The following is a 27,808-nucleotide window of genomic DNA, read 5'->3' as shown; positions in this document are numbered from 1 at the left end:
GTCAGTCTGCTCTTCCCTGGGTGAGTTACATGGAGGGAGAGGGGTCAGTCTGCTCTTCACTGGGTGGGTTACATTGAAAGAGTGTGGTCAGTCTGCTCTTCTCTGGGTGAGTTACACGGAGGGAGAGGGGTCAGTCTGCTCTTCCCTGGGTGTGTTACATTGACAGAGTGGGGTCAGTCTGCTCTTCCCTGGGTGTGTTACATTGACAGAGTGGGGACAGTCTGCTCTTCCCTGGGTGTGTTACATTGACAGAGTGAGGTCAGTCTGCTCTTCCCTGAGTGTGTTACTTTGACTGAGTGGGAAGAGTCTGCTCTTCCCTGAGTGTGTTACTTTGACAGAGTGGGGTCAGTCTGTTCTTCCCTAGGTGAGTTACATTGAGAGAGAGGGGTCACTCTGGTCTCCCCTGGGTGTGTTACATTGACAGAGTTGGGTGAGTCTGCTCTTCCCTGGGTATGTGATAATGACAGAGTGGGGTCAGTCTGCTCTTCCCTCGGTGGGTTACATTTACTGAGTGCGGTCAGTCTGCTCTTCCCTGGGTGGGTTATATTGACAGAATGGGGTCAGTCTGCTTTTCCCTGGGTGAGTTACATGGAGGGAGAGGGGTCAGTCTGCTCTTCACTGGGTGGGTTACATTGACAGAGTGGGGTCAGTCCGCTCTTCCCTGGGTGTGTTACATTGACAGAGTGGGGTCAGTCTGCTCTTCCCTGGGTGTGTTACACTGACAGAGTGGGGTCAGTCTGCTCTTCCCTGGGTGTGTTACATTGACAGAGTGGGGACAGTCTGCTCTTCCCTGGGTGTGTTACATTGACAGAGTGAGGTCAGTCTGCTCTTCCCTGAGTGTGTTACATTGACAGATTGAGGTCAGTCTGCTCTTCCCTGAGTGTGTTGCATTGACAGAGTGGGGTCAGTCTGATCTTACCTGGGTATGTTGCATTGACAGAGTGGGGTCAGTCTGCTCTTCCCTGGGTGTGTTACTTTGACAGGGTGGGGTTAGTCTATCTTCCCTGGGTGAGTTACATGGAGAGAGAGGGGTCAGTCTGCTCTCCCCTGGGTGTGTTGCATTGACAGAGTGGGGTCAGTCTGCTCTTCCCTGGGTGTGTTACATTGAAAGAGTGGGGTCAGTCTGCTATTCCCTGGGTGAGTTACACGGAGGGAGAGGGGTCAGTCTGGTCTTCCCTGGGTGTGTTGCATTGACAGAGTGGGGTCAGTCTGCTCTTCCCTGGGTGTGTTACATTGACAGAGTGGGGACAGTCTGCTCTTCCCTGGGTGTGTTACATTGACAGAGTGAGGTCAGTCTGCTCTTCCCTGAGTGTGTTACATTGACAGATTGAGGTCAGTCTGCTCTTCCCTGAGTGTGTTGCATTGACAGAGTGGGGTCAGTCTGATCTTACCTGGGTATGTTGCATTGACAGAGTGGGGTCAGTCTGCTCTTCCCTGGGTGTGTTACTTTGACAGAGTGGGGTCAGTCTGCTCTTCCCTGAGAGTCTCACATTGACAGAGTGCGGTCAATCTGCTCTCGCTGAGAGTGTCACATTGACAGAGTGGGGTCAGTCTGCTCTTCACTGAGAGTGTCACGTTGACAGATTGGGGTCAGTCTGCTCTTCCCTGGGTGGGTTACATTGACAGAGTGCGGTCAGTCTGCTCTTCCCTGGGTGAGTTACATGGAGGGAGAGGGGTCAGTCTGCTCTTCACTGGGTGGGTTACATTGACAGAGTGGGGTCAGTCCGCTCTTCCCTGGGTGTGTTACATTGACAGAGTGGGGTCAGTCTGCTCTTCCCTGGGTGTGTTACACTGACAGAGTGGGGTCAGACTGCTCTTCCTTGGGTGTGTTACATTGACAGAGTGGGGTCAGTCTGCTCTTCCCTGGGTGTGTTACATTGTCAGAGTGGGGTCAGTCTGCTCTTCCCTGGGTGTGTTGCATTGACAGTGTAGGGTCAGTCTGCTCTTCCCTGGGTGTGTTACATTGACAGAGGGGGGTCAGTCTGCTCTTCCCAAGGTCTGTGATATTGACAGAGTGGGGTCAGTCTGCTCTTCCCTGGGTGTGTTACATTGACAGGGTGGGGTCAGTCTATCTTCCCTGGGTGAGTTACATGGAGAGAGAGGGGTCAGTCTGCTCTCCCCTGGGTGTGTTGCATTGACAGAGTGGGGTCAGTCTGCTCTTCCCTGGTGTGTTACATTGAAAGAGTGGGGTCAGTCTGCTATTCCCTGGGTGAGTTACACGGAGGGAGAGGGGTCAGTCTGGTCTTCCCTGGGTGTGTTACATTGACAGAGTGGGGTCAGTCTGCTCTTCCCTGGGTGTGTTACATTGACAGAGTGGGGTCAGTCTGCTCTTCTCTGGGTGTGTTACACTGACAGAGTGGGGTCAGTCTGCTCTTCCCTGGGTGTGTTACATTGACAGAGTGGGGTCAGTCCGCTCTTCTCTGGGTGTGTTACACTGACAGAGTGGGGTCAGTCTGCTCTTCCCTGGGTGTGTTACATTGACAGAGTGGGGTCAGTCTGTTCTTCCCTGGGTGGGTTACATTGACAGAACGGGGTCTGTCTGCTCTTCCCTGGGTGTGTTACATTGACAGAGTGGGGTCAGTCTGTTCTTCCCTGGGTGTGTTGCATTGACAGAGTGGGGTCAATCTGCTCTTCCCTGGGTGTGTTACATTGACAGAGTTGGGTAAGTCTGCTCTCCCCTGGGTGTCTAACATTGACTGAGTGGGTTCAGTGTGTTCTTCCCTGGGTGTGTTACATTGACAGAATGGGGTCAGTCTGCTCTTCCCTGGGTGTGTTACATTGACCGAGGGCGGTCAGTCTGCTCTGCCCTGGATGTGTTACATTGACAGGGTGGGGTCAGTCTGCTCTTCAGTGGGTGTGTTACATTGACACAGTGGGATCAATCTGCACTTCCCTGGGTGTGTTACATTGACAGAGTGCGGTCAGTCTGCTCTTCCCTGGGTGCGTGACATTGACAGAGTGGGGTCAGTCTGCTCTTCCCTGGGTGTGTTACATTGACAGAGTGGGGTCAGTCTGCTCTTCCCTGGGTGTGTTACATTGACAGAGTGGGGTTAGTCTGCTCTTCCCTGGGTATGTTACATTGACCGAGTGAGGTCAATCTTCTGTTCCCTGGGTGAGTTACATTGACAGAGAGGGGTCAGTCTGTTCTTCCCTGGCTGTGTTACAATGACAGAGTGTGGTCAGACTGCTCTTCCCTGGGAGTGTTACATTGAAAGAGTGGGGTCAGTCTGCTCTTCTCTGGGTGAGTTACACGGAGGGAGAGGGGTCAGTCAGCTCTTCCCTGGGTGTGTTACATTGACAGAGTGGGGTCAGTCTGCTCTTCCCTGGGTGTGTTACATTGACAGAGTGGGGACAATCTGCTCTTCCCTGGGTGTGTTACATTGACAGAGTGAGGTCAGTCTGCTCTTCCCTGAGTGTGTTACTTTGACAGAGTGGGAAGAGTCTGCTATTCCCTGAGTGTGTTACTTTGACAGAGTGTGGTCAGTCTGCTCTTCCCTAGGTGAGTTACATTGAGATAGAGGGGTCACTCTGGTCTCCCCTGGGTGTGTTACATTGACAGAGTTGGGTGAGTCTGCTCTTCCCTGGGTCTGTGATAATGACAGAGTGGGGTCAGTCTGCTCTTCCCTGGGTGGGTTACATTGACAGAATGGGGTCAGTCTGCTCTTCACTGGGTGGGTTACATTGACAGAGTGGGGTCAGTCCGCTCTTCCCTGGGTGTGTTACATTGACAGAGTGGGGTCAGTCTGCTCTTCCCTGGGTGTGTTACACTGACAGAGTGGGGTCAGTCTGCTCTTCCCTGGGTGTGTTACATTGACAGAGTGGGGTCAGTCTGCTCTTCCCTGGGTGGGTTACATTGACAGAGTGGGGTCAGTCCGCTCTTCCCTGGGTGTGTTACATTGACAGAGTGGGGTCAGTCTGCTCTTCCCTGGGTGTGTTACACTGACAGAGTGGGGTCAGTCTGCTCTTCCCTGGGTGTGTTACATTGACAGATTGGGGTCAGTCTGCTCTTCCCTGGGTGTGTTGCTATGGCAGTGTGGGGTCAGTCTGCTCTTCCCTGGGTGTGTTACATTGACAGAGGGGGGTCAGTCTGCTCTTCCCAGGGTCTGTGATATTGACAGAGTGGGGTCAGTCTGCTCTTCCCTGGGTGTGTTACATTGTCAGAGTGGGGTCAGTCTGCTTTTCCACGGGTGTGTTACATTGACAGAGTGGGGTCAGTCTATCTTCCCTGGGTGAGTTACATGGAGAGAGAGGGGTCAGTCTGCTCTCCCCTGGGTGTGTTACATTGACAGAGTGGAGTCAGTCAGCTCTTCCCTGGGTGTGTTACATTGAAAGAGTGGGGTCAGTCTGCTCTTCCCTGGGTGAGTTACACGGAGGGAGAGGGGTCAGTCTGGTCTTCCCTGGGTGTGTTACATTGACAGAGTGGGGTAAGTCTGCTCTCCCCTGGGTGTCTAACATTGACAGAGTGGGTTCAGTGTGTTCTTCCCTGGGTGTGTTACATTGACAGAATGGGGTCAGTCTGCTCTTCCCTGGGTGTGTTACATTGACAGAGTGGGGTCAGTCTGCTCTTCCCTGGGTCTGTTACATTGACAGAGTGGGGTAAATCGGCTCTTCCCTGGGTGTGTTACATTGACCGAGGGCGGTCAGTCTGCTCTTCCCTGGATGTGTTACATTGACAGGGTGGGGTCAGTCTGCTCTTCAGTGGGTGTGTTACATTGACACAGTGGGATCAATCTGCACTTCCCTGGGTGTGTTACATTGACAGAGTGGGGTCAGTCAGCTCTTCCCTGGGTGTGTTACATTGAAAGAGTGGGGTCAGTCTGCTCTTCCCTCGGTGTGTTACATTGACAGAGTGGGGTCAGTCTGCTCTTCCCTGGGTGTGTTACATTGAAAGAGTGGGGTCAGTCTGCTATTCCCTGGGTGAGTTACACGGAGGGAGAGGGGTCAGTCTGCTCTTCCCTGGGTGTGTTACATTGACAGAGTGGGGTCAGTCTGCTCTTCTCTGGGTGTGTTACACTGACAGAGTGGGGTCAGTCTGCTCTTCCCTGGGTGTGTTACATTGACAGAGTGGGGTCAGTCCGCTCTTCTCTGGGTGTGTTACACTGACAGAGTGGGGTCAGTCTGCTCTTCCCTGGGTGTGTTACATTGACAGAGTGGGGTCAGTCTGCTCTTCCCTGGGTGTGTTACATTGACAGAGTGGGGTCAGTCTGCTCTTCCCTGGGTGTGTTACATTGACAGAGTGGGGTTAGTCTGCTCTTCCCTGGGTATGTTACATTGGCCGAGTGAGGTCAATCTTCTGTTCCCTGGGTGTGTTACATTGACCGAGGGCGGTCAGTCTGCTCTGCCCTGGATGTGTTACATTGACAGGGTGGGGTCAGTCTGCTCTTCAGTGGGTGTGTTACATTGACACAGTGGGATCAATCTGCACTTCCCTGGGTGTGTTACATTGACAGAGTGCGGTCAGTCTGCTCTTCCCTGGGTGCGTGACATTGACAGAGTGGGGTCAGTCTGCTCTTCCCTGGGTGTGTTACATTGACAGAGTGGGGTCAGTCTGCTCTTCCCTGGGTGTGTTACATTGACAGAGTGGGGTTAGTCTGCTCTTCCCTGGGTATGTTTCATTGACCGAGTGAGGTCAATCTTCTGTTCCCTGGGTGAGTTACATTGACAGAGAGGGGTCAGTCTGTTCTTCCCTGGCTGTGTTACAATGACAGAGTGGGGTCAGACTGCTCTTCCCTGGGAGTGTTACATTGAAAGAGTGGGGTCAGTCTGCTCTTCTCTGGGTGAGTTACACGGAGGGAGAGGGGTCAGTCAGCTCTTCCCTGGGTGTGTTACATTGACAGAGTGGGGACAATCTGCTCTTCCCTGGGTGTGTTACATTGACAGAGTGAGGTCAGTCTGCTCTTCCCTGAGTGTGTTACTTTGACAGAGTGGGAAGAGTCTGCTATTCCCTGAGTGTGTTACTTTGACAGAGTGGGGTCAGTCTGCTCTTCCCTAGGTGAGTTACATTGAGATAGAGGGGTCACTCTGGTCTCCCCTGGGTGTGTTACATTGACAGAGTTGGGTGAGTCTGCTCTTCCCTGGGTCTGTGATAATGACAGAGTGGGGTCAGTCTGCTCTTCCCTGGGTGGGTTACATTGACAGAATGGGGTCAGTCTGCTCTTCACTGGGTGGGTGACATTGACAGAGTGGGGTCAGTCCGCTCTTCCCTGGGTGTGTTACATTGACAGAGTGGGGTCAGTCTGCTCTTCCCTGGGTGTGTTACACTGACAGAGTGGGGTCAGTCTGCTCTTCCCTGGGTGTGTTACATTGACATAGTGGGGTCAGTCTGCTCTTCCCTGGGTGGGTTACATTGACAGAGTGGGGTCAGTCCGCTCTTCCCTGGGTGTGTTACATTGACAGAGTGGGGTCAGTCTGCTCTTCCCTGGGTGTGTTACACTGACAGAGTGGGGTCAGTCTGCTCTTCCCTGGGTGTGTTACATTGACAGATTGGGGTCAGTCTGCTCTTCCCTGGGTGTGTTGCTATGGCAGTGTGGGGTCAGTCTGCTCTTCCCTGGGTGTGTTACATTGACAGAGGGGGGTCAGTCTGCTCTTCCCAGGGTCTGTGATATTGACAGAGTGGGGTCATTCTGCTCTTCCCTGGGTGTGTTACATTGTCAGAGTGGGGTCAGTCTGCTTTTCCACGGGTGTGTTACATTGACAGAGTGGGGTCAGTCTATCTTCCCTGGGTGAGTTACATGGAGAGAGAGGGGTCAGTCTGCTCTCCCCTGGGTGTGTTACATTGACAGAGTGGGGTCAGTCAGCTCTTCCCTGGGTGTGTTACATTGAAAGAGTGGGGTCAGTCTGCTCTTCCCTGGGTGAGTTACACGGAGTGAGAGGGGTCAGTCTGGTCTTCCCTGGGTGTGTTACATTGACAGAGTGGGGTAAGTCTGCTCTCCCCTGGGTGTCTAACATTGACAGAGTGGGTTCAGTGTGTTCTTCCCTGGGTGTGTTACATTGACAGAATGGGGTCAGTCTGCTCTTCCCTGGGTGTGTTACATTGACAGAGTGGGGTCAGTCTGCTCTTCCCTGGGTCTGTTACATTGACAGAGTGGGGTAAATCTGCTCTTCCCTGGGTGTGTTACATTGACCGAGGGCGGTCAGTCTGCTCTTCCCTGGATGTGTTACATTGACAGGGTGGGGTCTGTCTGCTCTTCAGTGGGTGTGTTACATTGACACAGTGGGATCAATCTGCACTTCCCTGGGTGTGTTACATTGACAGAGTGGGGTCAGTCAGCTCTTCCCTGGGTGTGTTACATTGAAAGAGTGGGGTCAGTCTGCTCTTCCCTGGGTGTGTTACATTGACAGAGTGGGGTCAGTCTGCTCTTCCCTGGGTGTGTTACATTGAAAGAGTGGGGTCAGTCTGCTATTCCCTGGGTGAGTTACACGGAGGGAGAGGGGTCAGTCTGCTCTTCCCTGGGTGTGTTACATTGACAGAGTGGGGTCAGTCTGCTCTTCTCTGGGTGTGTTACACTGACAGAGTAGGGTCAATCTGCTCTTCCCTGGGTGTGTTACATTGACAGAGTGGGGTCAGTCCGCTCTTCTCTGGGTGTGTTACACTGACAGAGTGGGGTCAGTCTGCTCTTCCCTGGGTGTGTTACATTGACAGAGTGGGGTCAGTCTGCTCTTCCCTGGGTGTGTTACATTGACAGAGTGGGGTCAGTCTGCTCTTCCCTGGGTGTGTTACATTGACAGAGTGGGGTTAGTCTGCTCTTCCCTGGGTATGTTACATTGGCCGAGTGAGGTCAATCTTCTGTTCCCTGGGTGAGTTACATTGACAGAGAGGTGTCAATCTGTTCTTCCCTGGCTGTGTTACAATGACAGAGTGGGGTCAGTCTGCTCTTCCCTGGGTGGGTTACATTGACAGAATGGGGTCAGTCTGCTCTTCCCTGGGTGAGTTACATGGAGGGAGAGGGGTCAGTCTGCTCTTCACTGGGTGGGTTACATTGAAAGAGTGTGGTCAGTCTGCTCTTCTCTGGGTGAGTAACACGGAGGGAGAGGGGTCAGTCTGGTCTTCCCTGGGTGTGTTACATTGACAGAGGGGGGTCAGTCTGCTCTTCCCAGGGTCTGTGATATTGACAGAGTGGGGTCATTCTGCTCTTCCCTGGGTGTGTTACATTGTCAGAGTGGGGTCAGTCTGCTTTTCCACGGGTGTGTTACATTGACAGAGTGGGGTCAGTCTATCTTCCCTGGGTGAGTTACATGGAGAGAGAGGGGTCAGTCTGCTCTCCCCTGGGTGTGTTACATTGACAGAGTGGGGTCAGTCAGCTCTTCCCTGGGTGTGTTACATTGAAAGAGTGGGGTCAGTCTGCTCTTCCCTGGGTGAGTTACACGGAGTGAGAGGGGTCAGTCTGGTCTTCCCTGGGTGTGTTACATTGACAGAGTGGGGTAAGTCTGCTCTCCCCTGGGTGTCTAACATTGACAGAGTGGGTTCAGTGTGTTCTTCCCTGGGTGTGTTACATTGACAGAATGGGGTCAGTCTGCTCTTCCCTGGGTGTGTTACATTGACAGAGTGGGGTCAGTCTGCTCTTCCCTGGGTCTGTTACATTGACAGAGTGGGGTAAATCTGCTCTTCCCTGGGTGTGTTACATTGACCGAGGGCGGTCAGTCTGCTCTTCCCTGGATGTGTTACATTGACAGGGTGGGGTCTGTCTGCTCTTCAGTGGGTGTGTTACATTGACACAGTGGGATCAATCTGCACTTCCCTGGGTGTGTTACATTGACAGAGTGGGGTCAGTCAGCTCTTCCCTGGGTGTGTTACATTGAAAGAGTGGGGTCAGTCTGCTCTTCCCTGGGTGTGTTACATTGACAGAGTGGGGTCAGTCTGCTCTTCCCTGGGTGTGTTACATTGAAAGAGTGGGGTCAGTCTGCTATTCCCTGGGTGAGTTACACGGAGGGAGAGGGGTCAGTCTGCTCTTCCCTGGGTGTGTTACATTGACAGAGTGGGGTCAGTCTGCTCTTCTCTGGGTGTGTTACACTGACAGAGTAGGGTCAATCTGCTCTTCCCTGGGTGTGTTACATTGACAGAGTGGGGTCAGTCCGCTCTTCTCTGGGTGTGTTACACTGACAGAGTGGGGTCAGTCTGCTCTTCCCTGGGTGTGTTACATTGACAGAGTGGGGTCAGTCTGCTCTTCCCTGGGTGTGTTACATTGACAGAGTGGGGTCAGTCTGCTCTTCCCTGGGTGTGTTACATTGACAGAGTGGGGTTAGTCTGCTCTTCCCTGGGTATGTTACATTGGCCGAGTGAGGTCAATCTTCTGTTCCCTGGGTGAGTTACATTGACAGAGAGGTGTCAATCTGTTCTTCCCTGGCTGTGTTACAATGACAGAGTGGGGTCAGTCTGCTCTTCCCTGGGTGGGTTACATTGACAGAATGGGGTCAGTCTGCTCTTCCCTGGGTGAGTTACATGGAGGGAGAGGGGTCAGTCTGCTCTTCACTGGGTGGGTTACATTGAAAGAGTGTGGTCAGTCTGCTCTTCTCTGGGTGAGTAACACGGAGGGAGAGGGGTCAGTCTGGTCTTCCCTGGGTGTGTTACATTGACAGAGTGGGGTCAGTCTGCTCTTCCCTGGGTGTGTTACATTGACAGAGTGGGGACAGTCTGCTCTTCCCTGGGTGTGTTACATTGACAGAGTGAGGTCAGTCTGCTCTTCCCTGAGTGTGTTACTTTGACTGAGTGGGAAGAGTCTGCTCTTCCCTGAGTGTGTTACTTTGACAGAGTGGGGTCAGTCTGTTCTTCCCTAGGTGAGTTACATTGAGAGAGAGGGGTCACTCTGGTCTCCCCTGGGTGTGTTACATTGACAGAGTTGGGTGAGTCTGCTCTTCCCTGGGTATGTGATAATGACAGAGTGGGGTCAGTCTGCTCTTCCCTCGGTGGGTTACATTTACTGAGTGCGGTCCGTCTGCTCTTCCCTGGGTGGGTTACATTGACAGAATGGGGTCAGTCTGCTTTTCCCTGGGTGAGTTACATGGAGGGAGAGGGGTCAGTCTGCTCTTCACTGGGTGGGTTACATTGACAGAGTGGGGTCAGTCCGCTCTTCCCTGGGTGTGTTACATTGACAGAGTGGGGTCAGTCTGCTCTTCCCTGGGTGTGTTACACTGACAGAGTGGGGTCAGTCTGCTCTTCCCTGGGTGTGTTACATTGACAGAGTGGAGTCAGTCTGCTCCTCCCTGGGTGTGTTACATTGTCAGAGTGGGGTCAGTCTGCTCTTCCCAAGGTCTGTTATATTGACAGAGTGGGGTCAGTCTGCTCTTCCCTGGTTGTGTTACATTGACAGGGTGGGGTTAGTCTATCTTCCCTGGGTGAGTTACATGGAGAGAGAGGGGTCAGTCTGCTCTCCCCTGGGTGTGTTGCATTGACAGAGTGGGGTCAGTCTGCTCTTCCCTGGGTGTGTTACATTGAAAGAGTGGGGTCAGTCTGCTATTCCCTGGGTGAGTTACACGGAGGGAGAGGGGTCAGTCTGGTCTTCCCTGGGTGTGTTGCATTGACAGAGTGGGGTCAGTCTGCTCTTCCCTGGGTGTGTTACATTGACAGAGTGGGGACAGTCTGCTCTTCCCTGGGTGTGTTACATTGACAGAGTGAGGTCAGTCTGCTCTTCCCTGAGTGTGTTACATTGACAGATTGAGGTCAGTCTGCTCTTCCCTGAGTGTGTTGCATTGACAGAGTGGGGTCAGTCTGATCTTACCTGGGTATGTTGCATTGACAGAGTGGGGTCAGTCTGCTCTTCCCTGGGTGTGTTACTTTGACAGAGTGGGGTCAGTCTGCTCTTCCCTGAGAGTCTCACATTGACAGAGTGCGGTCAATCTGCTCTCGCTGAGAGTGTCACATTGACAGAGTGGGGTCAGTCTGCTCTTCACTGAGAGTGTCACGTTGACAGATTGGGGTCAGTCTGCTCTTCCCTGGGTGGGTTACATTGACAGAGTGCGGTCAGTCTGCTCTTCCCTGGGTGAGTTACATGGAGGGAGAGGGGTCAGTCTGCTCTTCACTGGGTGGGTTACATTGACAGAGTGGGGTCAGTCCGCTCTTCCCTGGGTGTGTTACATTGACAGAGTGGGGTCAGTCTGCTCTTCCCTGGGTGTGTTACACTGACAGAGTGGGGTCAGACTGCTATTCCTTGGGTGTGTTACATTGACAGAGTGGGGTCAGTCTGCTCTTCCCTGGGTTTGTTACATTGTCAGAGTGGGGTCAGTCTGCTCTTCCCTGGGTGTGTTGCATTGACAGTGTAGGGTCAGTCTGCTCTTCCCTGGGTGTGTTACATTGACAGAGGGGGGTCAGTCTGCTCTTCCCAAGGTCTGTGATATTGACAGAGTGGGGTCAGTCTGCTCTTCCCTGGGTGTGTTACATTGACAGAATGGGGTCAGTCTGCTTTTCCCTGGGTGTGTTACATTGACAGGGTGGGGTCAGTCTATCTTCCCTGGGTGAGTTACATGGAGAGAGAGGGGTCAGTCTGCTCTCCCCTGGGTGTGTTGCATTGACAGAGTGGGGTCAGTCTGCTCTTCCCTGGGTGTGTTGCTATGGCAGTGTAGGGTCAGTCTGCTCTTCCCTGGGTGTGTTACATTGACAGAGGGGGGTCAGTCTGCTCTTCCCAGGGTCTGTGATATTGACAGAGTGGGGTCAGTCCGCTCTTCTCTGGGTGTGTTACACTGACAGAGTGGGGTCAGTCTGCTCTTCCCTGGGTGTGTTACATTGACAGAGTGGGGTCAGTCTGTTCTTCCCTGGGTGGGTTACATTGACAGAACGGGGTCTGTCTGCTCTTGCCTGGGTGTGTTACATTGACAGAGTGGGGTCAGTCTGTTCTTCCCTGGGTGTGTTGCATTGACAGAGTGGGGTCAATCTGCTCTTCCCTGGGTGTGTTACATTGACAGAGTTGGGTAAGTCTGCTCTCCCCTGGGTGTCTAACATTGACAGAGTGGGTTCAGTGTGTTCTTCCCTGGGTGTGTTACATTGACAGAATGGGGTCAGTCTGCTCTTCCCTGGGTGTGTTACATTGACAGAGTGGGGTCAGTCTGCTCTTCCCTGGGTCTGTTACATTGACAGAGTGGGGTAAATCTGCTCTTCCCTGGGTGTGTTACATTGACCGAGGGCGGTCAGTCTGCTCTGCCCTGGATGTGTTACATTGACAGGGTGGGGTCAGTCTGCTCTTCAGTGGGTGTGTTACATTGACACAGTGGGATCAATCTGCACTTCCCTGGGTGTGTTACATTGACAGAGTGCGGTCAGTCTGCTCTTCCCTGGGTGCGTGACATTGACAGAGTGGGGTCAGTCTGCTCTTCCCTGGGTGTGTTACATTGACAGAGTGGGGTCAGTCTGCTCTTCCCTGGGTGTGTTACATAGACAGAGTGGGGTTAGTCTGCTCTTCCCTGGGTATGTTACATTGACCGAGTGAGGTCAATCTTCTGTTCCCTGGGTGAGTTACATTGACAGAGAGGGGTCAGTCTGTTCGTCCCTGGCTGTGTTACAATGACAGAGTGGGGTCAGACTGCTCTTCCCTGGGAGTGTTACATTGAAAGTGTGGGGTCAGTCTGCTCTTCTCTGGGTGAGTTACACGGAGGGAGAGGGGTCAGTCTGCTCTTCCCTGGGTGTGTTACATTGACAGAGTGGGGACAATCTGCTCTTCCCTGGGTGTGTTACATTGACAGAGTGAGGTCAGTCTGCTCTTCCCTGAGTGTGTTACTTTGACAGAGTGGGAAGAGTCTGCTATTCCCTGAGTGTGTTACTTTGACAGAGTGGGGTCAGTCTGCTCTTCCCTAGGTGAGTTACATTGAGATAGAGGGGTCACTCTGGTCTCCCCTGGGTGTGTTACATTGACAGAGTTGGGTGAGTCTGCTCTTCCCTGGGTCTGTGATAATGACAGAGTGGGGTCAGTCTGCTCTTCCCTGGGTGGGGTACATTGACAGAATGGGGTCAGTCTGCTCTTCACTGGGTGGTTTACATTGACAGAGTGGGGTCAGTCCCCTCTTCCCTGGGTGTGTTACATTGACAGAGTGGGGTCAGTCTGCTCTTCCCTGGGTGTGTTACACTGACAGAGTGGGGTCAGTCTGCTCTTCCCTGGGTGTGTTACATTGACAGAGTGGGGTCAGTCTGCTCTTCCCTGGGTGGGTTACATTGACAGAGTGGGGTCAGTCCGCTCTTCCCTGGGTGTGTTACATTGACAGAGTGGGGTCAGTCTGCTCTTCCCTGGGTGTGTTACACTGACAGAGTGGGGTCAGTCTGCTCTTCCCTGGGTGTGTTACATTGACAGATTGGGGTCAGTCTGCTCTTCCCTGGGTGTGTTGCTATGGCAGTGTAGGGTCAGTCTGCTCTTCCCAGGGTGTGTTACATTGACAGAGGGGGGTCAGTCTGCTCTTCCCAGGGTCTGTGATATTGACAGAGTGGGGTCAGTCTGCTCTTCCCTGGGTGTGTTACATTGTCAGAGTGGGGTCAGTCTGCTTTTCCCTGGGTGTGTTACATTGACAGAGTGGGGTCAGTCTATCTTCCCTGGGTGAGTTACATGGAGAGAGTGGGGTCAGTCTGCTCTCCCCTGGGCGTGTTACATTGACAGAGTGGGGTCAGTCAGCTCTTCCCTGGGTGTGTTACATTGAAAGAGTGGGGTCAGTCTGCTCTTCCCTGGGTGAGTTACACGGAGGGAGAGGGGTCAGTCTGGTCTTCCCTGGGTGTGTTACATTGACAGAGTGGGGTCAGTCTGCTCTTCCCTGGGTGTGTTACATTGAAAGAGTGGGGTCAGTCTGCTATTCCCTGGGTGAGTTACACGGAGGGAGAGGGGTCAGTCTGGTCTTCCCTGGGTGTGTTACATTGACAGAGTGGGGTCAGTCTGCTCTTCCCTGGGTGTGTTACATTGACAGAGTGGGGTCAGTCCACTCTTCTCTGGGTGTGTTACACTGACAGAGTGGGGTCAGTCTGCTCTTCCCTGGGTGTGTTACATTGACAGAGTGGGGTCAGTCTGCTCTTCCCTGGGTGTGTTACATTGACAGAGTGGGGTCAGTCTGTTCTTCCCTGGGTGTGTTACATTGACAGAGTGGGGTTAGTCAGCTCTTCCCTGGGTATGTTACATTGACCGAGTGAGGTCAATCTTCTGTTCCCTGGGTGAGTTACATTGACAGAGAGGGGTCAGTCTGTTCTTCCTTGGCTGTGTTACAATGACAGAGTGGGGTCAGACTGCTCTTCCCTGGGTGTGTTACATTGAAAGAGTGGGGTCAATCTGCTCTTCTCTGGGTAAGTTACACGGAGGGAGAGGGGTCATTCTGCTCTTCCCTGGGTGTGTTACATTGACAGAGTGGGGTCAGTCTGCTCTTCCCAGGGTGAGTTACATTGACAGAGTGGGGACAATCTGCTCTTCCCTGGGTGTGTTACATTGACAGAGTGAGGTCAGTCTGCTCTTCCCTGAGTGTGTTACTTTGACAGAGTGGGAAGAGTCTGCTCTTCCCTGAGTGTGTTACTTTGACAGAGTGGGGTCAGTCTGCTCTTCCCTAGGTGAGTTACATTGAGATAGAGGGGTCACTCTGGTCTCCCCTGGGTGTGTTACATTGTCAGAGTTGGGTGAGTCTGCTCTTCCCTGGGTCTGTGATAATGACAGATTGGGGTCAGTCTGCTCTTCCCTGGGTGGGTTACATTGACAGAGTGGGGTCACTCTATCTTCCCTGGGTGAGTTACATGGAGAGAGAGGGGTCAGTCTGCTCTCCCCTGGGTGTGTTACATTGACAGAGTGGGGTCAGTCAGCTCTTCCCTGGGTGTGTTACATTGAAAGAGTGGGGTCAGTCTGCTCTTCCCTGGGTGAGTTACACGGAGGGAGAGGGGTCAGTCTGGTCTTCCCTGGGTGAGTTACACGGAGGGAGAGGGGTCAGTCTGGTCTTCCCTGGGTGTGTTACATTGACAGAGTGGGGTCAGTCTGCTCTTCCCTGGGTGTGTTACATTGACAGAGTGGGGTCAGTCAGCTCTTCCCTGGGTGTGTTACATTGAAAGAGTGGGGTCAGTCAGCTCTTCCCTGGGTGTGTTACATTGAAAGAGTGGGGTCAGTCTGCTATTCCCTGGGTGAGTTACACGGAGGGAGAGGGGTCAGTCTGGTCTTCCCTGGGTGTGTTACATTGACAGAGTGGGGTCAGTCTGCTCTTTCCTGGGTGTGTTACATTGACAGAGTGGGGTCAGTCTGCTCTTCTCTGGGTGTGTTACACTGACAGAGTGGGGTCAGTCTGCTCTTCCCTGGGTGTGTTACATTTACAGAGTGGGGTCAGTCCGCTCTTCTCTGGGTGTGTTACACTGACAGAGTGGGGTCAGTCTGCTGTTCCCTGGGTGTGTTACATTGACAGAGTGGGGTCAGTCTGCTCTTCCCTGGGTGTGTTACATTGACAGAGTGGGGTTAGTCTGCTCTTCCCTGGGTATGTTACATTGACCGAGTGAGGTCAATCTTCTGTTCCCTGGGTGAGTTACATTGACCGAGAGGGGTCAGTCTGTTCTTCCCTGGCTGTGTTACAATGACAGAGTGGGGTCAGTCTGCACTTCCCTGGGTGGGTTACATTGACAGAATGGGGTCAGTCTGCTCTTCCCTGGGTGAGTTACATGGAGGGGGAGGGGTCAGTCTGCTCTTCACTGGGTGGGTTACATTGAAAGAGTGGGGTCAGTCTGCTATTCCCTGGGTGAGTTACACGGAGGGAGAGGGGTCAGTCTGGTCTTCCCTGGGTGTGTTACATTGACAGAGTGGGGTCAGTCTGCTCTTCCCTGGGTGTGTTACATTGACAGTGTGGGGTCAGTCCGCTCTTCTCTGGGTGTGTTACACTGAGAGAGTGGGATCAGTCTGCTCTTCCCTGGGTGTGTTACATTGACAGAGTGGGGTCAGTCTGCTCTTCCCTGGGTGTGTTACATTGACAGAATGGGGTCAGTCTGCTCTTCCCTGGGTGTGTTACATTGACAGAGTGGGGTTAGTCAGCTCTTCCCTGGGTATGTTACATTGACCGATTGAGGTCAATCTTCTGTTCCCTGGGTGAGTTACATTGACAGAGTGGGGTCAGTCTGCTCTTCCCTGGGTGTGTTACATTGACAGAGTGGCGTCAGTCTGCTCTTCCCTGGGTGTGTACATTGACAGAGTGGGGTTAGTCAGCTCTTCCCTGGGTATGTTACATTGACCGAGTGAGGTCAATCTTCTGTTCCCTGGGTGAGTTACATTGACAGAGTGGGGTCAGACTGCTCTTCCCTGGGTGCGTTACATTGACAGAGTGGGGACAATCTGCTCTTCCCTGGGTGTGTTACATTGACAGAGTTGGGTAAGTCTGCTCTCCCCTGGGTGTCTAACATTGACAGAGTGGGGTCAGTGTGTTCTTCCCTGGGTGTGTTACATTGACAGAATGGGGTCAGTCTGCTCTTCCCTGGGTGTGTTACATTGACAGAGTGGGGTCAGTCTGCTCTTCCCTGGGTGTGTTACATTGAAAGAGTGGGGTCAGTCTGCTATTCCCTGGGTGAGTTACACGGAAGTAGAGGGGTCAGTCTGGTCTTCCCTGGGTGTGTTACATTGACAGAGTGGAGTCAGTCTGCTCTTCCCTGGGTGTGTTACATTGACAGAGTGGGGTCAGTCTGCTCTTCTCTGGGTGTGTTACACTGACAGAGTGGGGTCAGTCTGCTCTTCCCTGGGTGTGTTACATTGACAGAGTGGGGTCAGTCCGCTCTTCTCTGGGTGTGTTACACTGACAGAGTGGGGTCAGTCTGCTCTTCCCTGGGTGTGTTACATTGACAGAGTGGGGTCAGTCTGCTCTTCCCTGGGTGTGTTACATTGACAGAGTGGGGTCAGTCTGCTCTTCCCTGGGTGTGTTACATTGGCAGAGTGGGGTTAGTCTGCTCTTCCCTGGGTATGTTACATTGACCGAGTGAGGTCAATCTTCTGTTCCCTGGGTGAGTTACATTGACAGAGAGGGGTCAGTCTGTTCTTCCCTGGCTGTGTTACAATGACAGAGTGGGGTCAGTCTGCTCTTCCCTGGGTGGGTTACATTGAAAGAGTAGGGTCAGTCTGCTCTTCTCTGGGTGAGTTACACGGAGGGAGAGGGGTCAGTCTGCTCTTCCCTGGGTGTGTTACATTGACAGAGTGGGGTCAGTCTGCTCTTCCCTGGGTGTGTTACTTTGACAGAGTGAGGTCAGTCTGCTCTTCCCTGAGTGTGTTACTTTGACAGAGTGGAAAGAGTCTACTATTCCCTGAGTGTGTTACTTTGGCAGAGTGGGGTCAGTCTGCTCTTCCCTCGGTGAGTTACATTGAGATAGAGGGGTCACTCTGGTCTCCCCTGGGTGTGTTACATTGACAGAGTTGGGTGAGTCTGCTCTTCCCTGGGTCTGTGATAATGACAGACTGGGGTCAGTCTGCTCTTCCCTGGGTGGGTTACATTGACAGAATGGGGTCAGTCTGCTCTTCCCTGGGTGAGTTACATGGAGGGAGAGGGGTCAGTCTGCTCTTCACTGGTTGGGTTACATTGACAGAGTGGGGTCAGTCCGCTCTTCCCTGGGTGAGTTACATGGAGAGAGAGGGGTCAGTCTGCTCTCCCCTGGGTGTGTTACATTGACAGAGTGGGGTCAGTCAGCTCTTCCCTGGGTGTGTTACATTGAAAGAGTGGGGTCAGTCTGCTCTTCCCTGGGTGAGTTACACGGAGGGAGAGGGGTCAGTCTCGTCTTCCCTGGGTGTGTTACATTGACAGAGTGAGGTCAGTCTGCACTTCCCTGGGTGTGTTACATTGACAGAGTGAGGTCAGTCTGCTCTTCCCTGAGTGTGTTACTTTGACAGAGTGGGAAGAGTCTGCTCTTCCCTGAGTGTGTTACTTTGACAGAGTGGTGTCAGTCTGCTCTTCCCTGGGTGCGTGACATTGACAGAGTGGGGTCAGTCTGCTCTTCCCTGGGTGTGTTACATTGACAGAGTGGGGTCAGTCTGCTCTTCCCTGGGTGTGTTACATTGACAGAGTGGGGTTAGTCTGCTCTTCCCTGGGTATGTTACATTGACCGAGTGAGGTCAATCTTCTGTTCCCTGGGTGAGTTACATTGACAGAGAGGGGTCAGTCTGCTCTTCCCTGGCTGTGTTACATTGAAAGTGTGGGGTCAGACTGCTCTTCCCTGGGTGTGTTACATTGACAGAGTGAGGTCAGTCTGCTCTTCCCTGGGTGAGTTACATTGACAGGGTGGGGTCAGTCTGCTCTCCACCGGGTGTGATACATTGACAGAGTGGGGTCAGACTGCTATTCCCTGAGTATGTTACATTGACAGAGTGGGTTCAGTCTGCCGGTCCCTGGTTGTGTTACATTGACAGAGTGGGGTCAGTCTGCTCTTCCCTGTGTGTGTTACATTGACAGAGTGGGGTCTGTCTGCTCTTCCCTGGGTGCATTACATTGACAGGGTGTGGTCTGTCTGCTCTTCCCCGGGTGTGTTACATTGATGGAGTGGGGTCAGTCTGCTCTTCCCTGGGTGTGTTAAATTGAAAGAGTGGGGTCAGTCTGCTCTTCCCTGGGTGAGTTACACGGAGGGAGAGGGGTCAGTCTGGTCTTCCCTGGGTGTGTTACATTGACAGAGTGGGGTCAGTCTGCACTTCCCTGGGTGTGTTACATTGACAGAGTGGGGTCAGTCTGTTCTTCCATGGGTGTGTTACATTGACAGAGTGGGGTTAGTCAGCTCTTCCCTGGGTATGTTACATTGACCGAGTGAGGTCAATCTTCTGTTCCCTGGGTGAGTTACATTGACAGAGAGGGGTCAGTCTGTTCTTCCTTGGCTGTGTTACAATGACAGAGTGGGGTCAGACTGCTCTTCCCTGGGTGTGTTACATTGAAAGAGTGGGGTCAATCTGCTCTTCTCTGGGTGAGTTACACGGAGGGAGAGGGGTCATTCTGCTCTTCCCTGGGTGTGTTACATTGACAGAGTGGGGTCAGTCTGCTCTTCCCAGGGTGTGTTACATTGACAGAGTGGGGACAATCTGCTCTTCCCTGGGTGTGTTACATTGACAGAGTGAGGTCAGTCTGCTCTTCCCTGAGTGTGTTACTTTGACAGAGTGGGAAGAGTCTGCTCTTCCCTGAGTGTGTTACTTTGACAGAGTGGGGTCAGTCTGCTCTTCCCTAGGTGAGTTACATTGAGATAGAGTGGTCACTCTGGTCTCCCCTGGGTGTGTTACATTGTCAGAGTTGGGTGAGTCTGCTCTTCCCTGGGTCTGTGATAATGACAGAGTGGGGTCAGTCTGCTCTTCCCAGGGTGGGTTACATTGACAGAGTGGGGTCACTCTATCTTCCCTGGGTGAGTTACATGGAGAGAGAGGGGTCAGTCTGCTCTCCCCTGGGTGTGTTACATTGACAGAGTGGGGTCAGTCAGCTCTTCCCTGGGTGTGTTACATTGAAAGAGTGGGGTCAGTCTGCTCTTCCCTGGGTGAGTTACACGGAGGGAGAGGGGTCAGTCTGGTCTTCCCTGGGTGTGTTACATTGACAGAGTGGGGTCAGTCTGCTCTTCCCTGGGTGTGTTACATTGAAAGAGTGGGGTCAGTCTGCTATTCCCTGGATGAGTTACACGGAGGGAGAGGGGTCAGTCTGGTCTTCCCTGGGTGTGTTACATTGACAGAGTGGGGTCAGTCTGCTCTTCCCTGGGTGTGTTACATTGACAGAGTGGGGTTAGTCTGCTCTTCCCTGGGTATGTTACATTGACCGAGTGAGGTCAATCTTCTGTTCCCTGGGTGAGTTACATTGACCGAGAGGGGTCAGTCTGTTCTTCCCTGGCTGTGTTACAATGACAGAGTGGGGTCAGTCTGCACTTCCCTGGGTGGGTTACATTGACAGAATGGGGTCAGTCTGCTCTTCCCTGGGTGAGTTACATGGAGGGGGAGGGGTCAGTCTGCTCTTCACTGGGTGGGTTACATTGAAAGAGTGGGGTCAGTCTGCTATTCCCTGGGTGAGTTACACGGAGGGAGAGGGGTCAGTCTGGTCTTCCCTGGGTGTGTTACATTGACAGAGTGGGGTCAGTCTGCTCTTCCCTGGGTGTGTTACATTGACAGTGTGGGGTCAGTCCGCTCTTCTCTGGGTGTGTTACACTGAGAGAGTGGGGTCAGTCTGCTCTTCCCTGGGTGTGTTACATTGACAGAGTGGGGTCAGTCTGCTCTTCCCTGGGTGTGTTACATTGACAGAATGGGGTCAGTCTGCTCTTCCCTGGGTGTGTTACATTGACAGAGTGGGGTTAGTCAGCTCTTCCCTGTGTATGTTACATTGACCGAGTGGGGTCAATCTTCTGTTCCCTGGGTGAGTTACATTGACAGAGTGGGGTCAGTCTGCTCTTCCCTGGGTGTGTTACATTGACTGAGTGGGGTCAGTCTGCTCTTCCCTGGGTGTGTACATTGACAGAGTGGGGTTAGTCAGCTCTTCCCTGGGTATGTTACATTGACCGAGTGAGGTCAATCTTCTGTTCCCTGGGTGAGTTACATTGACAGAGTGGGGTCAGACTGCTCTTCCCTGGGTGCGTTACATTGAAAAAGTGGGGTCAGTCTGCTCTTCTCTGGGTGAGTTACACGGAGGGAGAGGGGTCATTCTGCTCTTCCCTGGGTGTGTTACATTGACAGAGTGGGGTCAGTCTGCTCTTCCCTGGGTGTGTTACATTGACAGAGTGGGGACAATCTGCTTTTCCCTAGGTGTGTTACATTGACAGAGTTGGGTAAGTCTGCTCTCCCCTGGGTGTCTAACATTGACAGAGTGGGGTCAGTGTGTTCTTCCCTGGGTGTGTTACATTGACAGAATGGGGTCAGTCTGCTCTTCCCTGGGTGTGTTACATTGACAGAGTGGGGTCAGTCTGCTCTTCCCTGGGTGTGTTACATTGAAAGAGTGGGGTCAGTCTGCTCTTCCCTGGGTGAGTTACACGGAAGGAGAGGGGTCAGTCTGGTCTTCCCTGGGTGTGTTACATTGACAGAGTGGGGTCAGTCTGCTCTTCCCTGGGTGTGTTACATTGACAGAGTGGGGTCAGTCTGCTCTTCTCTGGGTGTGTTACACTGACAGAGTGGGGTCAGTCTGCTTTTCCCTGGGTGTGTTACATTGACAGAGTGGGGTCAGTCCGCTCTTCTCTGGGTGTGTTACACTGACAGAGTGGGGTCAGTCTGCTCTTCCCTGGGTGTGTTACATTGACAGAGTGGGGTCAGTCTGCTCTTCCCTGGGTGTGTTACATTGACAGAGTGGGGTCAGTCTGCTCTTCCCTGGGTGTGTTACATTTGCAGAGTGGGGTTTATCTGCTCTTCCCTGGGTATGTTACATTGACCGAGTGAGGTCAATCTTCTGTTCCCTGGGTGAGTTACATTGACAGAGAGGGGTCAGTCTGTTCTTCCCTGGCTGTGTTACAATGACAGAGTGGGGTCAGTCTGCTCTTCCCTGGGTGGGTTACATTGAAAGAGTAGGGTCAGTCTGCTCTTCTCTGGGTGAGTTACACGGAGGGAGAGGGGTCAGTCTGCTCTTCCCTGGGTGTGTTACATTGACAGAGTGGGGTCAGTCTGCTCTTCCCTGGGTGTGTTACATTGACAGAGTGGGGACAATCTGCTCTTCCCTGGGTGTGTTACATTGACAGAGTGAGGTCAGTCTGCTCTTCCCTGAGTGTGTTACTTTGACAGAGTGGGAAGAGTCTGCTATTCCCTGAGTGTGTTACTTTGGCAGAGTGGGGTCAGTCTGCTCTTCCCTAGGTGAGTTACATTGAGATAGAGGGGTCACTCTGGTCTCCCCTGGGTGTGTTACATTGTCAGAGTTGGGTGAGTCTGCTCTTCCCTGCGTCTGTGATAATGACAGAGTGGGGTCAGTCTGCTCTTCCCAGGGTGGGTTACATTGACAGAGTGGGGTCACTCTATCTTCCCTGGGTGAGTTACATGGAGAGAGAGGGGTCAGTCTGCTCTCCCCTGGGTGTGTTACATTGACAGAGTGGGGTCAGTCAGCTCTTCCCTGGGTGTGTTACATTGAAAGAGTGGGGTCAGTCTGCTCTTCCCTGGGTGAGTTACACGGAGGGAGAGGGGTCAGTCTGGTCTTCCCTGGGTGTGTTACATTGACAGAGTGGGGTCAGTCTGCTCTTCCCTGGGTGTGTTACATTGAAAGAGTGGGGTCAGTCTGCTATTCCCTGGGTGAGTTACACGGAGAGAGAGGGGTCAGTCTGGTCTTCCCTGGGTGTGTTACATTGACAGAGTGGGGTCAGTCTGCTCTTCCCTGGGTGTGTTACATTGACAGAGTGGGGTTAGTCTGCTCTTCCCTGGGTATGTTACATTGACCGAGTGAGGTCAATCTTCTGTTCCCTGGGTGAGTTACATTGACCGAGAGGGGTCAGTCTGTTCTTCCCTGGCTGTGTTACAATGACAGAGTGGGGTCAGTCTGCACTTCCCTGGGTGGGTTACATTGACAGAATGGGGTCAGTCTGCTCTTCCCTGGGGGAGTTACATGGAGGGGGAGGGGTCAGTCTGCTCTTCACTGGGTGGGTTACATTGAAAGAGTGGGGTCAGTCTGCTATTCCCTGGGTGAGTTACACGGAGGGAGAGGGGTCAGTCTGGTCTTCCCTGGGTGTGTTACATTGACAGAGTGGGGTCAGTCTGCTCTTCCCTGGGTGTGTTACATTGACAGTGTGGGGTCAGTCCGCTCTTCTCTGGGTGTGTTACACTGAGAGAGTGGGGTCAGTCTGCTCTTCCCTGGGTGTGTTACATTGACAGAGTGGGGTCAGTCTGCTCTTCCCTGGGTGTGTTACATTGACAGAATGGGGTCAGTCTGCTCTTCCCTGGGTGTGTTACATTGACAGAGTGGGGTTAGTCAGCTCTTCCCTGTGTATGTTACATTGACCGAGTGGGGTCAATCTTCTGTTCCCTGGGTGAGTTACATTGACAGAGTGGGGTCAGTCTGCTCTTCCCTGGGTGTGTTACATTGACTGAGTGGGGTCAGTCTGCTCTTCCCTGGGTGTGTACATTGACAGAGTGGGGTTAGTCAGCTCTTCCCTGGGTATGTTACATTGACCGAGTGAGGTCAATCTTCTGTTCCCTGGGTGAGTTACATTGACAGAGTGGGGTCAGACTGCTCTTCCCTGGGTGCGTTACATTGAAAAAGTGGGGTCAGTCTGCTCTTCTCTGGGTGAGTTACACGGAGGGAGAGGGGTCATTCTGCTCTTCCCTGGGTGTGTTACATTGACAGAGTGGGGTCAGTCTGCTCTTCCCTGGGTGTGTTACATTGACAGAGTGGGGACAATCTGCTCTTCCCTGGGTGTGTTACATTGACAGAGTTGGGTAAGTCTGCTCTCCCCTGGGTGTCTAACATTGACAGAGTGGGGTCAGTGTGTTCTTCCCTGGGTGTGTTACATTGACAGAATGGGGTCAGTCTGCTCTTCCCTGGGTGTGTTACATTGACAGAGTGGGGTCAGTCTGCTCTTCCCTGGGTGTGTTACATTGAAAGAGTGGGGTCAGTCTGCTCTTCCCTGGGTGAGTTACACGGAAGGAGAGGGGTCAGTCTGGTCTTCCCTGGGTGTGTTACATTGACAGAGTGGGGTCAGTCTTCTCTTCCCTGGGTGTGTTACATTGACAGAGTGGGGTCAGTCTGCTCTTCTCTGGGTGTGTTACACTGACAGAGTGGGGTCAGTCTGCTTTTCCCTGGGTGTGTTACATTGACAGAGTGGGGTCAGTCCGCTCTTCTCTGGGTGTGTTACACTGACAGAGTGGGGTTAGTCTGCTCTTCCCTGGGTGTGTTACATTGACAGAGTGGGGTCAGTCTGCTCTTCCCTGGGTGTGTTACATTGACAGAGTGGGGTCAGTCTGCTCTTCCCTGGGTGTGTTACATTTGCAGAGTGGGGTTAGTCTGCTCTTCCCTGGGTATGTTACATTGACCGAGTGAGGTCAATCTTCTGTTCCCTGGGTGAGTTACATTGACAGAGAGGGGTCAGTCTGTTCTTCCCTGGCTGTGTTACAATGACAGAGTGGGGTCAGTCTGCTCTTCCCTGGGTGGGTTACATTGAAAGAGTAGGGTCAGTCTGCTCTTCTCTGGGTGAGTTACACGGAGGGAGAGGGGTCAGTCTGCTCTTCCCTGGGTGTGTTACATTGACAGAGTGGGGTCAGTCTGCTCTTCCCTGGGTGTGTTACATTGACAGAGTGGGGACAATCTGCTCTTCCCTGGGTGTGTACATTGACTGAGTGGGGTCAGTCTGCTCTTCCCTGGGTGTGTACATTGACAGAGTGGGGTTAGTCAGCTCTTCCCTGGGTATGTTACATTGACCGAGTGAGGTCAATCTTCTGTTCCCTGGGTGAGTTACATTGACAGAGTGGGGTCAGACTGCTCTTCCCTGGGTGCGTTACATTGAAAAAGTGGGGTCAGTCTGCTCTTCTCTGGGTGAGTTACACGGAGGGAGAGGGGTCATTCTGCTCTTCCCTGGGTGTGTTACATTGACAGAGTGGGGTCAGTCTGCTCTTCCCTGGGTGTGTTACATTGACAGAGTGGGGACAATCTGCTCTTCCCTGGGTGTGTTACATTGACAGAGTTGGGTAAGTCTGCTCTCCCCTGGGTGTCTAACATTGACAGAGTGGGGTCAGTGTGTTCTTCCCTGGGTGTGTTACATTGACAGAATGGGGTCAGTCTGCTCTTCCCTGGGTGTGTTACATTGAAAGAGTGGTGTCAGTCTGCTCTTCCCTGGGTGAGTTACACGGAAGGAGAGGGGTCAGTCTGGTCTTCCCTGGGTGTGTTACATTGAAAGTGTGGGGTCAGACTGCTCTTCCCTGGGTGTGTTACATTGACAGAGTGAGGTCAGTCTGCTCTTCCCTGGGTGAGTTACATTGACAGGGTGGGGTCAGTCTGCTCTCCACCGGGTGTGATACATTGACAGAGTGGGGTCAGACTGCTATTCCCTGAGTATGTTACATTGACAGAGTGGGTTCAGTCTGCCGGTCCCTGGTTGTGTTACATTGACAGAGTGGGATCAGTCTGCTCTTCCCTGTGTGTGTTACATTGACAGAGTGGGGTCTGTCTGCTCTTCCCTGGGTGCATTACATTGACAGGGTGTGGTCAGTCTGCTCTTCCCCGGGTGTGTTACATTGATGGAGTGGGGTCAGTCTGCTCTTCCCTGGGTGTGTTAAATTGAAAGAGTGGTGTCAGTCTGCTCTTCCCTGGGTGAGTTACACGGAGGGAGAGGGGTCAGTCTGGTCTTCCCTGGGTGTGTTACATTGACAGAGTGGGGTCAGTCTGCACTTCCCTGGGTGTGTTACATTGACAGAGTGGGGTCAGTCTGTTCTTCCATGGGTGTGTTACATTGACAGAGTGGGGTTAGTCAGCTCTTCCCTGGGTATTTTACATTGACCGAGTGAGGTCAATCTTCTGTTCCCTGGGTGAGTTACATTGACAGAGAGGGGTCAGTCTGTTCTTCCTTGGCTGTGTTACAATGACAGAGTGGGATCAGACTGCTCTTCCCTGGGTGTGTTACATTGAAAGAGTGGGGTCAATCTGCTCTTCTCTGGGTGAGTTACACGGAGGGAGAGGGGTCATTCTGCTCTTCCCTGGGTGTGTTACATTGACAGAGTGGGGTCAGTCTGCTCTTCCCAGGGTGTGTTACATTGACAGAGTGGGGACAATCTGCTCTTCCCTGGGTGTGTTACATTGACAGAGTGAAGTCAGTCTGCTCTTCCCTGAGTGTGTTACTTTGACAGAGTGGGAAGAGTCTGCTCTTCCCTGAGTGTGTTACTTTGACAGAGTGGGGTCAGTCTGCTCTTCCCTAGGTGAGTTACATTGAGATAGAGGGGTCACTCTGGTCTCCCCTGGGTGTGTTACATTGTCAGAGTTGGGTGAGTCTGCTCTTCCCTGGGTCTGTGATAATGACAGAGTGGGGTCAGTCTGCTCTTCCCTGGGTGGGTTACATTGACAGAGTGGGGTCACTCTATCTTCCCTGGGTGAGTTACATGGAGAGAGAGGGGTCAGTCTGCTCTCCCCTGGGTGTGTTACATTGACAGAGTGGGGTCAGTCAGCTCTTCCCTGGGTGTGTTACATTGAAAGAGTGGGGTCAGTCTGCTCTTCCCTGGGTGAGTTACACGGAGGGAGAGGGGTCAGTCTGGTCTTCCCTGGGTGTGTTACATTGACAGAGTGGGGTCAGTCTGCTCTTCCCTGGGTGTGTTACATTGAAAGAGTGGGGTCAGTCTGCTATTCCCTGGGTGAGTTACACGGAGGGAGAGGGGTCAGTCTGGTCTTCCCTGGGTGTGTTACATTGACAGAGTGGGGTCAGTCTGCTCTTCCCTGGGTGTGTTACATTGACAGAGTGGGGTCAGTCTGCTCTTCTCTGGGTGTGTTGCACTGAGAGAGTGGGGTCAGTCTGCTCTTCCCATGGTGTGTTACATTTACAGAGTGGGGTCAGTCCGCTCTTCTCTGGGTGTGTTACACTGACAGAGTGGGGTCAGTCTGCTCTTCCCTGGGTGTGTTACATTGACAGAGTGGGGTCAGTCTGCTCTTCCCTGGGTGTGTTACATTGACAGAGTGGGGTTAGTCTGCTCTTCCCTGGGTATGTTACATTGACCGAGTGAGGTCAATCTTCTGTTCCCTGGGTGAGTTACATTGACCGAGAGGGGTCAGTCTGTTCTTCCCTGGCTGTGTTACAATGACAGAGTGGGGTCAGTCTGCACTTCCCTGGGTGGGTTACATTGACAGAATGGGGTCAGTCTGCTCTTCCCTGGGTGAGTTACATGGAGGGGGAGGGGTCAGTCTGCTCTTCACTGGGTGGGTTACATTGAAAGAGTGGGGTCAGTCTGCTATTCCCTGGGTGAGTTACACGGAGGGAGAGGGGTCAGTCTGGTCTTCCCTGGGTGTGTTACATTGACAGAGTGGGGTCAGTCTGCTCTTCCCTGGGTGTGTTACATTGACAGTGTGGGGTCAGTCCGCTCTTCTCTGGGTGTGTTACACTGAGAGAGTGGGGTCAGTCTGCTCTTCCATGGGTGTGTTACATTGACAGAGTGGGGTCAGTCTGCTCTTCCCTGGGTGTGTTACATTGACAGAATGGGGTCAGTCTGCTCTTCCCTGGGTGTGTTACATTGACAGAGTGGGGATAGTCAGCTCTTCCCTGGGTATGTTACATTGACCGAGTGGGGTCAATCTTCTGTTCCCTGGGTGAGTTACATTGACAGAGTGGGGTCAGTCTGCTCTTCCCTGGGTGTGTTACATTGACAGAGTGGGGTCAGTCTGCTCTTCCCTGGGTGTGTACATTGACAGAGTGGGGTTAGTCAGCTCTTCCCTGGGTATGTTACATTGACCGAGTGAGGTCAATCTTCTGTTCCCTGGGTGAGTTACATTGACAGAGTGGGGTCAGACTGCTCTTCCCTGGGTGCGTTACATTGAAAAAGTGGGGTCAGTCTGCTCTTCTCTGGGTGAGTTACACCGAGGGAGAGGGGTCATTCTGCTCTTCCCTGGGTGTGTTACATTGACAGAGTGGGGTCAGTCTGCTCTTCCCTGGGTGTGTTACATTGACAGAGTGGGGACAATCTGCTCTTCCCTGGGTGTGTTACATTGACAGAGTTGGGTAAGTCTGCTCTCCCCTGGGTGTCTAACATTGACAGAGTGGGGTCAGTGTGTTCTTCCCTGGGTGTGTTACATTGACAGAATGGGGTCAGTCTGCTCTTCCCTGGGTGTGTTACATTGACAGAGTGGGGTCAGTCTGCTCTTCCCTGGGTGTGTTACATTGAAAGAGTGGGGTCAGTCTGCTATTCCCTGGGTGAGTTACACGGAAGGAGAGGGGTCAGTCTGGTCTTCCCTGGGTGTGTTACATTGACAGAGTGGGGTCAGTCTGCTCTTCCCTGGGTGTGTTACATTGACAGAGTGGGGTCAGTCT

This window comes from Chiloscyllium punctatum, chromosome 47, assembly GCF_047496795.1.
Source record: "Chiloscyllium punctatum isolate Juve2018m chromosome 47, sChiPun1.3, whole genome shotgun sequence".
NCBI classification, from domain to species: domain Eukaryota; kingdom Metazoa; phylum Chordata; class Chondrichthyes; order Orectolobiformes; family Hemiscylliidae; genus Chiloscyllium; species Chiloscyllium punctatum.
The sequence above is the reverse complement of the archived record's forward strand: the minus strand, read 5'-3'. Positions refer to the sequence as shown.